Source organism: Bos mutus, chromosome 19, assembly GCF_027580195.1.
Source record: "Bos mutus isolate GX-2022 chromosome 19, NWIPB_WYAK_1.1, whole genome shotgun sequence".
In the NCBI taxonomy this organism is placed as follows: Eukaryota; Metazoa; Chordata; class Mammalia; order Artiodactyla; family Bovidae; genus Bos; species Bos mutus.
In genome coordinates, this window is record NC_091635.1 from 965,180 (window position 1) to 979,673 (window position 14,494).

At 45.4% G+C, this 14,494-nt stretch overlaps 1 protein-coding gene across 11 annotated transcripts in view; it reads left to right on the plus strand.

Annotated features, from left to right (window-relative positions):
* Positions 1 to 14,494, plus strand: part of CEP112 (centrosomal protein 112) — a 356,316-nt gene that overhangs the window by 154,223 nt on the left and 187,599 nt on the right. The gene's annotated exons all lie outside the window — the stretch shown is intronic.

Here is a 14,494-nt window from a genome sequence, read left to right on the forward strand (position 1 = left end):
TTTTTTTTTGTTTTCTCCCCACCCCTTTTTGGGGGGATGAATAAGGCTTTAACTACAGAAACCACAGGTAGCCAGATTAAAAATCCCATGGCGCGCTATAACTTGGCCCCTTTTTTATAATCTTGTCTCAGTTCCTTTCATGATGGATTTTTTTTAAGGTATCTGCCCCTTACCCCTCCCCTCAGCCTTAGCAAATCCCTAGGAAATGTATCAGCCTCACTCCTTGCTTTTTGTTTTAATCTCTGTAGGTAATCAAGCAGCTGATTTAATATTTGCTTTTCCTTCCTAGTGTTGCTTTTCTCCTTTAGACTCTATATTTGATTAGATTACTGTGATAATAATTGATAAAAACGCCTCCAGAGAAGGGCTGTTTCCCACCAGGTCTGTCGCTTTCTCCTACGTGCGCATACACACGCCTCCCAGCCTCATCTCTGTAGTCCCTGTTGGAAGCCATTTGGCAGAATAACCCCCAGCTGTGGTAGCATTTGACTCTTCAAACTTATGGATGAAATGTGCACTGTCAGCATGGAAAATTATCTTTATAAATTTCAGATGAAAAAAAAATCTTATTGGGTGTGTTTCTTTGCGGCACGATACACTCTTTAGGGCACATATAATCAAAGGCCTTTAGTGCGTCCTCTCAGGGAGGTCGCTGTGAAATTTCATTAAAGAAAAATTGAAGAGCAATTGGTAACAATAAAAAGATAATTTTCTCTTCTAACAAAACCATATCATCCACGAGGTCTAAATACCCTTTTCTTATTGAAATCTCACCATATTATCCACACCCCTCACAAGCTTCTCCTCAGATACATTCCTGCCCAAATAATATAATTTTTAAGCAAAAGAGATAGACCTTCTATTTGTTTTAAGATGTGTTTAAACAATTTTATAATTATCTGAACGTACAAATTCTACTGATTAAGTAAGGTGTTAGAACTCAAGCCAGGGCGGGAGGCAGGAGGCAAAGAATAGGAGTTGTTGGTCGCTTTCATTTGACCTTGAGTTGTCTTTTACTTTCGGATAACGACGGAGGCAATATGAATATACTCAGCACAGGCTTTTTTTTTTGTCAATAATATGGATTTCTAGGAAAATTAGGTGAATTTGTTTTGTGGGCTTTGTTAACTAAGAGGTGGTCATTGTAGCAGCCATGGGACAGCATAGGCAGGTGGTTCCTGTGAAACCAACATGTGCTGTGTTTCTGCCTCCGACCTCATTAGAGCCTTCATAAGATACATGCTGGTCTTTTGAGGGTCAGTCATGCAGTTTATTAAGGGTGTTTTCACACTTAGATTCTCCTTCGAAGATGATATGAAGCCTTACCATTGTCTTCTTTGAGAAGGTATTTGAGTTCTGAGTCAGTAGGGTCTGTTGGCATGGTAGAATAATTGATACACTAAAACACATTAATTTATCCAACTTTGAACTACTTTCGTGGTGTTGTGGAAAGCAGACACAAACGGAGGCCAAGTTCAGAGGGAATCTTTGTGGTTTTGCGTGTGCCGTATCTACCATGTGTAGGGTGCGGTTCATTCAGTGACAACAAAAGGGAGATTTTGGAATCATTAGATACAATTAAGCCATGGGGAGAGTATAATAATGTCATCAATTGAATTTCTTCTAATTGAAGTATTAATCTGACTTCCTCAAACGCTATAGCATATGACTATATTTCTCACATTTTCTGTCTTTCTTGGAATAATTGAAATTGCTGTCCCAGGAATGCAAGGTAGCAATTGCAACTTAGGCTAAATGCATTCTGGATCAAAATGAAAAATGATTTTCTGCAGAAGCTATACTAAATTGTTTTTGGAGAACATATTTAAAAAAAAAAAAGCTCTTGTCAGTAAGCTATATTTTAAAAAATCTAATCATATATACCAAAATGCTAACAACTTGTATTCATTTTTGGGTATTTATTGGGGCTATTAATTCAGTTTCCTCAGGTAAGTCCTAAATTTTCCAAATATATCTTTTCATGATTGTGGTCTAAATAACGTATAATGCCTTTTAAGCTCTGAACTACATTTATAAATTTCAAAAAAGCCCAGAGTGACATATGTTGTAAGAAACAGCAGGTGCTTTTTCAAAATGGCCGCCGTGTGGGCTGAGCTGGAGCCGCAGGCCTGCCGCAGCCGTCCGGCGGGGGCGGCGGGGGCGGGCGGCGCGGGCGGCGGGGCGGCGGGGGCGGCGGGGGGGGCGGCGGGGCGGCGTTCTGTCTGAGGCCGGGAGGCGCCGGAGGCTCACTTCAGGTCGGCAGCTGCGGAGGCCATTTTGTAAAAAGGACAGGTTGGAGCCTTAACCGAGAGAGCACCAGGGGATTATCTGTTTGGGGCACTACGGCTTTGTGTGCTGCCTTTCATCCGTCAGATTCTTGAATGCAGGCAGTGTACTAAAAAATCTACTTTTGGCTCCTTTTGAAAATGTAACACGCTGTGTACTAATAAGAAAGCCAGTGGTATAAAGTACAGACGTCCGCCTCGAGGCGAGCCGTGACGACCGGGAGCGCCTTCGTGAAGCTGCCGTGTGATTATTACAAGTGCGCTGTTGTTCTAGCAATTTCTGTCTTATAGAGAAATGACAGGATGCCGTAATACCATTGAGGACAGTTAACCATCTCTCATTTTATTTGGTGCATTGAGCTAATTATTCTGTGCATATATTTTTATCACAATTCCTTGGTGTTTAGTGATGGGCTAGTTTATGTTGTGATACTTACATTTGCTAAAATGCACACTGTCTTCCCCTTTCGTATAAGATGTTCAGTCTGGTATGTCCCTGAGGGACATCAGTAGATGTCAAGACATACAGAGATTCACAACCTCATTAGCAAATATTTCTCACTTGCCAGATCCCACTTACTGAAGGTCCTCTGGTGAGTGATTTGCTTGATGCCGTCGTATTTTTTAATATAAAGGTGATGCATAGTTTTGTTGCGATCATCTTGGGAGTGCTTTGTCTAATGTGGTAGTCCTCATGTAATTCTTGTTTTGCTTTTGAACTGCAGTGTAGTAAAAGAATTTCTGCAGTTGGCCCCTTGAAATTGAGGGAAGGCAGAACATAGATTCCTTGATCCCTTGGCATGCTTTTAGTACCCAGAACCACTCAAGGATTGCTTGATCTCTGAGGTTTGCTGCCAAAGTGAACGGTGTGCATGAGCCCCGCAGAGACCGTCCCAGAGTGCCTTTGTGCCCGCCCAAGGGCTGTCACCGTCTGGGGACAGCTGTTGCGGTGCAGACATGCGAGGGGTGCGGGTGACACAGGCTGCTGGGGACCACCACGTGCAGAAGGCAGAGCAGACATCATGAAACGGGTCTGGCCTGACCCTGGCAGCTGATGTCTTTCTCGACTCCCTGAACTGAGAACCGTGGTTGTAAGAGGAACAATTTTGTGTAAAAGACAGAACATCTGGATTTTGCCATATTGACTCAGTAAGCGGCTACGTGCTATTGCTGATTCTAAAATGTGCGGGTTTTAGATCTCCTCTTCTTTCTCTCTTCTACTTTAAAAAGTTTCCAAAAAAGATATTTATAATAGACAATTTTAACAATTATATTTTAATAATTCCTTGGTTTTCAGCAGTGGGCTACTTTACGTTGTGATGCTTATATTTGGTAAAATGCAGTCTTCCCCCCTTGTGTAAGATGTTCAGTCTGGTATGTCCCTGAGGGTGTAACATGTTAGGAAAAGAAAAGACCTTCAGATCAGTAGATGTCATTTATAAACTGGGTGTGTGCATGTGTGCAGTGGATTCAGCATGGGCTGTTATTCTTCAAAGATTATTCTAAGGGTGACTTTTAACAGTGCGTGTGTTCTGAGCATGACTGTTGAACCTGTATGTGGTCTCTGGGCTTTGAGGGGGCTGGCACTTTTTCTATTGAAAACATTTGATTTTAATTTCTTTGTATTCCAAGCACTTTCAAAAAGGATTTGAGGCAGCATTTTATGATAAACACATTATACAGGTGAAATATAGCTGAAAATAATAATTAAGCAATAAATGATATTAACCACATCAGAAAAGCCATACTTTTAAAGAACATGTTCCAGCTAAGTACAAGTTTTAGCCCAGAGTTTGCCTGGAAGCTGCAGTGAAGAGGGAAACATGATAAATCGTGTAAGCCTAAGTATCTAGTGTAAGAGATCATACCAGTTCATTATTTTCTAGCTCTCAGTTCTGAGAGAAATTTAAGATATAGGGCTTAATATAAAAGGTACTGACCAGTATAATTGATGAAGCTCTGTAGGTGTTAAAACATTTGGGGAAAAAACCCAGTCGGAAAACCCTAAGAGTCTCTAACTACTTTCACAAAATGTAATTAGCAGGTTTATTTTAATGTGCCAAATTTTCATTTTAATTTATGGATAATGTCATTATCCTCAACATCAAAAAACACAGCTGCTTTGAGATATCCAATTTTGTAGATATTATGAATCATAAGAAAGCATATTTTAAGTCACAAGCTTAAAAATTTCTATACCGTCACTACATGACTATTCCAGAAACCCTTATAAAACATCGCTAGGGTGTTAAAACTAGAAACGTGGCTGAAATTCAAAACGCTTTAAAAGTCAGTGCCCTAATGTTAATTTCCAGGTGTGTTGCTCTCTTCCTTATATCTGATTCTCCTGTCCTCTGAATTGATACTATGGAAAACTGTAATAAATAATAAATCAAATGGTAATTTGGTCCGGGAGCACAGGATATGTGTACCTGCACTAAAATGGTTCACTCCCTACCTGCATAACCAAAGTAGTGTTTCATCATCAGTACTTCACTAATATCATCTGCTTTGTTTCGGGGTAGTAGATTATTTCTTTGGGTCAGACTGGACCCTGGACTGGTTGCTCAGATAAACCGACTTACGTCAGCCATCCCCCACCCCTGTAACGAGGCTGCGGCTGCTCGTGCCAGCCCGCCTCTGTGCTGCCCTCTTCTCCTCAGGGACGCGCGGTCCCCTCGGGGCCCGGGCTCAGCGTGCGCGCCCACGCGTAGTGCTGGTCGTGACGCACGCGCCGCGCGTGTCGGGGCAGGGGCGGGCGCTCTGAGCTTAGTCGTGCAGCAAGCGTGCTCTGCTGCGCTGGACGGCACGCTCAGTGAGGGCATCAGAGGCACAATTCTCTTCATTTTGCAAAGAGAAAAGAAAGCCTTTTTTTTAGTAGACTTGGGGTAAAACCACATGCTAAAAGTTTCCATTTATTTTTTTTACATAAAGTTTTATAGTATTATTGAAATGCTTTACTTAAGATAGCCGAGGAATTTCGGTGCTTGTTTAAAATATAAATAGAGGTTTTCCCAACTAAGCCATGTTTAAAACCTGTGGGCAATATATTCTTTTTCTGGCGCCAAAATCCCAGGTTATTCAGAATTTTCCAAATAGGGCAAAGGTCCTTCTTAAATTCAGAAACAGATGCGTTGATGCGAAGATCTCGTTTTATCATGTCCAGTGGTGAGGAACCTGAGAGTGCTGCCTGTGGACTAATAAGATTTTTGCACTAATGTATTATTGTGTGTGTTACCATGTGTAAGAACACTGTTTCTTAGGTGCTTAATTAGGAGAAATTTGCACTAATGTATTATTGTGTATGTTACCAGTGTAAGAACACTGTTTCTTAGGTGCTTAATTAGGAGAAATTTGCACTAATGTATTATTGTGTGTGTTACCAGTGTAAGAACACTATTTCTTAGGTGCTTAATTAGGAGAAAACAGGGAAAGATGCCATTTTAAGTAAAGCTACATTTTTGGTAGATCACCAGCTTTCTTTTTCATAAGAATTCTAAAATTCTGTAATTATTTTCATCTTAAAGCACAAAAGTAGCATATATACCTATAATTAAACTATATAAATCGTTCAACTTGGTTTTCATTGTGGAGAAAATTATATTAAGTTTAAAAAACAAAGACAGGTTGAGACAAGGAAAGTGATTTCTCTAAGAATGATCCGTTTATCATAGAGTTACACAGTGTATCTTCAATCCTGTGCATATTTTTTAAAATGTGGCAGTTACCATGGAAACCACATTCTATGGCATGTGGTCCACTGTTAGAGAAAGCATATTCCTTTTCAAGACAAACCTTCAAAATAATAACATATAAAGTATTGCCTTTGCATTAATGACTTTATATCATCAATAATGGTTGCTTTAAAAAAATCTGTCCTTTGTTCTCATTATACTTACTGAATTTTTAAAGAAATATATAAATTGTTCCTGAAGAATAGTAATTAAATGCTGGAGATATTTACAATGGGAGATCTAAGGTGATCGCTCTGCGGTGGTGAAAGTGGGTGGTTTCACGGGAGCACAATCTGTACTCACGGCGTGTTCCGACAGATGGAAGCTTACGAGCACACCAAGTGTCTGCGTCTCAGATTGATGTCATCTAAAGAGATGGCCGCGTCCAATTATTTTCATTTTATACGTAAAGAACCTGTGTGGTTCCAAGGTCGTTATCTTGCCCAAGGTCACAGAGTTAGCCAACCAGAGCTTCTTGACCTTAATTCAGTGCTCTTTCTTCATCTCACAGCCTCTTTCGAGGAAGGTTTTAGATTTCTGGAGAGGCTTGGACCTGGAGAAGGGAAGAGTCCTGTGACTCCACCAGGCGTGGCAGACACTGGGACCTTTGTTCCCAGGCAGAGACTTGCATCTTCATTTGCATTTCTCTCAGTGATTTGTTGCACTTGACGCTGCTGCAGAGTTGTGACTAGTCAGCAGTGCTGCTGGAACAACGCTGGATCTTTACGCTCGTGTGCGTTTTAACAGCAGCCTTAACAACAAATATTCATCGCAGGCTTCCTATGCGCCAAGCTCTCTGCCTGATCCTGTCCATTGCATTATCTCACTCAGCCCTCCAACCCCCGACGAGGATTAACTTTCTTATTGGAAGTGGTTTTGACCTTCTTACCTCGGTCAGAAAATGCATTTCCCTTTACTGATGAGGGCAGATTCTGAAAGCACCTCGAGTCGCCCAAGGTGACGTGCCTAGCAGTGTCGCTGGGCTCACAGCCAGGGCCCCTGCCCACTCACTGCTTATGGAGAGCTCACTGTCTCTGAATTCCACGTAACCTCTCACTGTACTTTCCATTTTGGGTTGTTAATAGGTTGCTAGCTTTAAGGCACTGATTACCCGTAACTCAGGCTATGTAAATCCAAGTCGGGTCTTAGCCAGTGGTTTCAGTCTTTCTCCAAAGTCACAGCCATGGCCATGTCTCTCATCTGAGACAAGTACAACTGTGAAAAGATGTGCGTTTCTTAGTGTTTTATTTGGAATAGAAATCCTTCCCACAAATTTTAGAACTTGTAGGATGGAAAAATGAGTACGTTTTTGAATGGGTTCACTTTTGGTTTCCGCATTATTACTGCAATAAGAAGGTATGTCCAGTGTAAGAACCCAGCGGCTTCCATCTCAGTGGGACCTACCGATCCTCAGAGAAAGTTGCCCAGGAGTTTACATCTAATTCTGGCGAAATACAGTTGGTTGTGAATGGTTTACTGTAGATAAATGTCTGTTATATGCACATACTAATTTGAAATATTAGATATGATTCATACCTTTTGAGTGGCTTTTTAAATCTCAGAGCCTTCAATGTTTGCATTTTTTTCCATGAAGGAATCCATGTAAGGATCCTATTACTTGGCAGCAGTTAGTCAAAGCCTCCTAAGAAGTGAGGTCGAGGTGGTTGAGGAAGTTCAAATCTGGAGACTTTCCTGATAGAAATACAAGGAGCAATTAGAAAGCGTGTTTTGTTTAGAATCTTCAAAAGCCATTTATGTTGATGCAGTTTGAGCTAGATTCTAGAGTAATTTTGATCAAAATGAAAAGTTTTCAGTTTTTGTTTTTTTTTAAATACATAAAATACTCCAGCAATAAAGGCTATTCCGCATTTGGAAATTCCTTCCCATTGGGTTATTTTTAGCGCACTGCCCTTCCTTCTGCTCACCTCCGCGTGAGTGAGATCACTGAGGGAACAGTGGACGGGTCGCTCCTCTTCCTTGAGGTCTCGGAAAAGTCATCCTTGGGTTTCTGACTCAGTTCTCTTAAGAGACATCCTTGATGTCTTCACTTGTATATTTGAGGTAATTTTTTGTAATGGAGAGGTTGAAGGCAGAGTGCAGGAAATGACTGGCCAGATGGTGATGTCATCACATGTTCGGAGAGCTGCAGACTGAAGCTCGTTGCACCATTGCTGTGTCCTCGGTCAGGGCTGTTGGTCAGCACCTGGCCGCACGGCGCAGAGGATATTTTACACCTGAGCTTTTTCCTGAGAGAAATAACAAACATTTCTGCTGGGGAGACCGTACACTCCTGTTTGAGGAGGCGAGCATTACATGAAAATAATAGCCTATTTTCAAATTTCTTTAGTATTTATGGAAAGGAAACCTTAGAAAAATATTGTCGTTAGAAGGAAACTTTAGGATAATAAAAAGTGGTTTCACTGAGACCTAATTGGTGGATTAATGTGGAACTTGATGCAATATTTTTCCATCAAAACAAGTATTAAAATTTCGTGAAAATTATTTTTCGTCACTTGTTCTAACAATTATTTTAAGCTGTTACCCGGCCTCTCGAGTACTTTTGGATGTTTGTATCCTAAGATACTGGGGAAAGACCCCAAGAAATCATAAAGAAACAGCACACAGTTAGACCTGCAGGGTTGGAAAATGTGTGTTATTTTTCCCTTTCATTTGGATTTGTTTTTTCTTGGGTATGAAGTCAAAGCCTGGAGGTAATATTTGAGAATGAGTTAATGGTGTCCTCAGAGAACGAAGTTTGCTGACGTTTGTGGCCTGGACCTGCGGTCTCTTTCCTTGTTATTGGGGGCGCTCCAGTGCTGCAGTAGTTTCAGGGCGTGTGTGCGTGTGTGTGTGCGCGCGCGTGTGTGTGTGTGTCCCACTGATATTACTACTCTGTGGTACAGAGGAGCTGTCAGTGAACACGGACAGTGGTCCAGCCATGCCTAGCATCTTAAAACAAGGCAATTTTCCAGTAAGGACTTAAAAGTTGTAGGTCTTAAAAAGGTTAAAATTAAACTGGTGATTCATTCATCTTAAGCTTACTCAAGTGAGTATTTATTAATGAAGCAAAGCCCAGACCCCTAGGGTCAAGTGGGACCTTATTTACTTTGTTATTTGCAAAGATGTCATTTAACACGCAGAATGCACGTGTTCACCAAGTGTTTCCTGAAAAGCTGATTTTTGTCATGTAAACATTGTTCTCCGTTTTGGGGCACATTTCACAATAGATCGAGATGAAGTGACACTGGCGTGTGCACAGGATGAGGGGAGCTTGGGGGTGGAAAACTTTGCTTCTTCATTTACTCAGAAATTACTGCCAAAGCTGGTGTTAGAGAAAAGTCCCGAGTTCCAGGGGTGTGGCGTGTCCCGGCCCTTAGAAGCCAGTCGTGGCCGAGCGCTGGTTCAGGCTTTGAGAAGTGAGGGGGTGGACTCGGGCACGTTCACCTGTCCATCTTGTTCAGTGACGTGCAGCAGACATTGTAGTCTGTTGCCATCAAGTTGGTGCTCCTTAAAAGAGTATACAACCAGTGTGAAACAGACAGCCAGTGGGAGTCTGCTGTATGACTCAGGGAGCGCAAACTGGTGCTCTGTGACAGTGGAGGGGGTAGGATGGGGTGGGAGGTGGGAAGGAAGTTCCAGAGGGAGGGGACAGGTGTGTGTGCTGTTCTTAGTCGCTCAGTGGTGTCCGACTCTGCGACCCCATGGACTGGAGCCCACCAGGCTCCTCTGTCCCTCGGGTTCTCCAGCCAAGAATACTGGAGTGGGTTGCCATGCCCTCTGCCAGGGCATTTTCCCAACCCAGGGATCGAAACCAGGTCTCCTGCATTGCAGGTGGATTCTTTACCATCTGAGCCACCAGGGAAGCCCAGGAATTCCAGGATGGGTCACCTATCCCTTTGCCAGGGGATCTTTCTGACCCAGGAATCGAACTGGGGTCTCTTGCATTGCAGGCAGATTCTTCACCAGTTGAGCCACCAGGGAAGCCTGGATACGTGTGTGCCTGTGGCTGACTCGTGTTAGTGTCTGGCAGAAACCAACACAACGCTGCAAAGCAATTATCCTTCAACTAAAAATAAATAAACTAGAAAGAAAGTCACTTCGGAAACAGGAATAGTGGAGTAAATCTTCTCAGGAAAATCATTATTGTTGCCTGTCCTGATTGCTTCTTGAAATCTCATTGTTCCATGTTGATACTGACAAAGTGGAAGCCTGTGACTTGAATATTTTTGTAATTGTGACACTTGGATATTGTATAAATCAAATTAACTTCCACATGGGTTTTCCTGTCAAAATTAGGCAGAATGGTGTATATGGCATTTCCTTACGCCTTCACCTTGACTCATTACCTCAGTAAAGGCTTTTTGAGTGCAGTCCTGTGCAGGCCCTGGGGATGGGGTGGACACCTGAGGAGGGCTTGCCACATGAATGTTGCCCAATTCTGTTGGGTTTGACTTTGCACGTGATTGGAAGACAAGCGGACTCTTTCGGGCAATAGGTGACAAGATGTGCCCCTGCTTCTAGAAGGCCCCTGCGGCTGTCGTGGAGGGTCCTGCGTGTCTGTGCTGCGTGTCCTAGAGTCAGGAGGACGCGCTGGTGGTTGCGGTAGCGGGTGAGGGAAGGAGGGCTGCTTTAGGGCTTTGGTTTGAGCAGCTAACTAAATGAGATGTGGTGGTCGGATAGCATCACCAACTCAATGCACGTGAACTGAGAAAACTCTGGAAGATAGTGAGGGGCAGGGAGGCCTGACATGCTGCAGTCCATGGGGTCACAAATAGTCAGACACAACTGAGCAACTGAACAACACAGCTGATTAGATAAGGCGTCAAACATGAGGACCGTGAGGAGGGAGTAAAAGCAGGAGTCGTGTCATTGCCAGGCCAGGGTTGAGCTGCACCTTAAATGTCCAGATGGAGAGGTGTCAGACGAGCTGGAAGTGCAGGTGGAGATTCCAGAAACACAGATTTGGACGTCACTGGCACATGGATAACAAATACAGCAGGGGCCCGGATGCAGCGATCAAGTTCTTACTGGACATGCATCAAAGATGCTGGTCATGGCAGTCTCGTCCACCCACTGGCGTGTGAGCCTGAGTCGCCGCTTTGCGTCTCTGCTGGTCTCGCCCCGCATCTGGAACCCTACGCGGTCAGTCATGTCACCTGCGAGCCCCTGCTGCTTGTCGGCACTGGATCAACGGGGCGTGTTGACCACAGCGCGCCCTGCTCACCGTCTGTGGACAGACAGGGCCGTGTGAGTCCTCATGATGGGGAGGGGAGCCCAGAGGGGACCCCAGGACAGAGGGGCTGCTGAAGACAGGGCCCGGCTGTGTGGGGCAGAGATGCGGGAACGCCCGTTGGCAGGACAGTACCTGGCCCGCAGTCTCCACGAGGGCACCTTCTGCCGATGACACCCTGATCGGGTGGTGAGCTAATCAGGTCCTTCCAGGCCCTTGGCTGCCCCTCTCTGGGGGGTGATCCTTACCCTCCTGGCTTCTACCTGCTCTCTGGAAACCTTGCTGACTGGCCTGCCACACCCGCCATGTGTGCGAGGAACTAGTAACAATACCAGCGTGGAAAGAGACAGACCTCAGGGCCGCCTGGAGCAGGCCAGCGAAGCGCAGTGAAGTAACAGAGGGGCCCTGACCCCTGTGTCGAGAAGACGGAGCCTGGAGTCGGGGGACACGGCATCTACAGGTGATCCAAAAGGTCACGTTCAGGGAGACGGCCTGCGCACTGAGCATTTTTAGTGAATAGAGATTCACTCTGCAGATTAGAACAGAAGGCGTGGTGTGGTCAGTGCCTGGAAACGCTTTGCACCGTGCTGAGCAGTCTGAGCAGGCCTCCCTGCACCCTGGTCCCAGCTGGGGTTCATCCTGTCCCTGTCTCCCGTTTCTTTACCCCAGCGGGTACCTGGTGATCTGCACCGCGGTCTGGGTCAGGAGGCTGTGTGTGCCTGAAGGCACCGGGAAACCTCCAGAGAAAGGAAGATCTGAGCAGCAGGAGGGGAGGGGACGGTCAGCCTCGTCCTGTCGCAAGGTCGTTCCTAGTCACACAGCTCTCGTCAACGTGAGTCCATCACACAGAAGAAGGGGGAGATCTAACGGTGGGGAGCGTGTCCAGCAGACCGGAGAGGAACGGGCACAGGACGAGCACGTCCCGCTGGGACATCGCTAGGCTGGGGGCCAGAGACTTGGTGTCTGGAGCGGCGGAGGGGGACAGGCACAGGGCCTGTGATGGGGGGGGCAGGCGGTGGGGGGACTTTGCCTGCCCTGGGTCCTCCTCGGTAGCAGCGCCCAGGTGGTCACTGGAGCCAGGGGAGAGGAAGCTGCCCCTCACCAGGATGCACCTGTCCTCGTGGGGACCCGGGGCACCCCGCCTGCGAGGGCTGCATGCAGGTCGGGGTGCCGCTCAGTCCTCTATTTGCCGGGCCACCCCTCGCCTGCCCGCGCCCCCTGACCTGGTGCTTCATCTTCCAAGCTTAGGCTTGCAGGACCGGGCTGATGTCTGCTTCTGGGGAGGACGGGTGTATGCTCAGGGCCAGGCGTCCTGGCCGCGTGAGGGCCTGCAAGTGAGATCCACAGACACGTCTCTCTTGAAAGAAGCATTTTCAACTGGACGGGACCTAGTTTTATGTTTTCGTGTGTCTCTTTATTTTGAGAAAGAGCGTTGAGCAGAGTGTTTTGTGCCTCAGACGCTTTCTGGAGGACCCAGGTATTATGTCTGTTTTTACAGAAAGGACAGGCCATGCGGTGCGGGGCGTCATTGGAGGGCTGGGGTTTGAACCCAGACCATGTGACTTCAAAGCCTCTGAGCTCTCCTGGCCCTGCGCCTGTTCCTGAGAGCAATCACGGGCGAGCCCATTCGTGGGAAAGCCTTTATTCCGTTGCTGTTCACCACTGACTTGTGCTCAGCCTCCCTGAGCACCGTGAGGCCATTTCACAGGACAAATCAGACTGACGTGTCGGAACGATCAGGAGCCCCACATCGCAGCCTCCCCAGCATTTTCCACGCGCGTTCGAGCCCCTTTGCAGCAGCATTAACAGCATACTGTAGTTATGGCTGCAGTTTTTCCCCCTAAGCAACTCTTTCTCTTCTGAAACCCTGTGGCAGCCCATGGTTGTTTAGATTGAGTGCAGGAATGTTTTTAAACATTAATTTGGTTTGACATGACTTGGTGCACAAATTAATTATTCAAGCACATATTGTTCCACGTACATGAAAAGAATGGAACTGTAGTGAATCGGGCTCTGACGACCACATGTGCATCGCGACGTTACCAGCAACAGACTATTAAGAGAACAAAAGCTGGCAACATGTCCTAGCTCTGGATTTGGCCAGTCCCACAAAATTAGCATAAATATGTGAAGCGATCGGAACAGTTTGGGGCTTCCTAGGATAGGGCCCTATTCTTATCTAGTTCTGAAAGAATGTGGGATAAACGATTCATTTAGCCGAGGATAAAAATATGTCTGCTATGCAGTTATAATCGTGTGTCATTAATCAGAAAATACTGCAGAAACTCTGACAAATTAAAAACACAAGGATGTGTCTGCAAGGGCTTTTTCAGCCATTACAAAGCTGCTTCACCTCTCAGGCAGGCTCTTTTATGGCAACTCCTTGCTCAGTGTACAGACATCTTCAAAGGCTCTGACATCTGTCGGCCTTTGAACTACCATTAAAAAATATTATCCCATTTCCATTCTTTTATGCCCATTTTTTTAATTATACCCTTCTTTCAAGTTGGGAACATGGTTGGTTTAAATGAGGCTGTCCTTTCGTTTTCAGCCACCCAGCTGCGGTTTGAATAAATTGATGTAGAATCAAAGGCGGGACTTTAAAGGAAAAAGGTTTGATGGACTTGGACTCCGAACCAGATGAGGTTTTATGATGAAAAGGGTTTAATCCCAGCACAGGCATTGCGTCTATCAGCTGAGCAGAACAAAGCAGTTCATATATATAGGTTCACGCGAAACGATCTATTTTTTTTTAACGGCACAGATCTCTTCAGGACTTGCAAATGTGGCATTAGCTAATATTCAGAGAGCTGATTTCCTTTCATCCACAGAAGCTTGTGATTACGGTACAGCTCTCGAATTGGAAACGAGAGCCGCGACACAGATTTGAGACTGCACCGTCTGATTTGTATTCAGTGTATTGTCACTGCGGGACAGGCTCGTGGGGGCCCAGCCAGTTCAGCACATGGAAAAACAGCTTCATCATCTGCGTCCTCAGTCACGAACATCACCAGTTAATTAAGACAGCAGCCTCATGACTGTCAGCGAGATGTTCGGCTGATTGGTATCGCTTCAGATTTGACGAGAAGGGTTGAAGCAGCAGCCTGTCTTCTGCTCCGTGCTCTTCTCGCAGGTCAGCGTGCACAAGTGCACCGCAGGGGAAGGAAACCGAGTCGTTTAACTCGATCCACTTTATGAGAGAAAGAAAACAACGTCGCGTGAAACCGTGACTTAATTCGCATTCG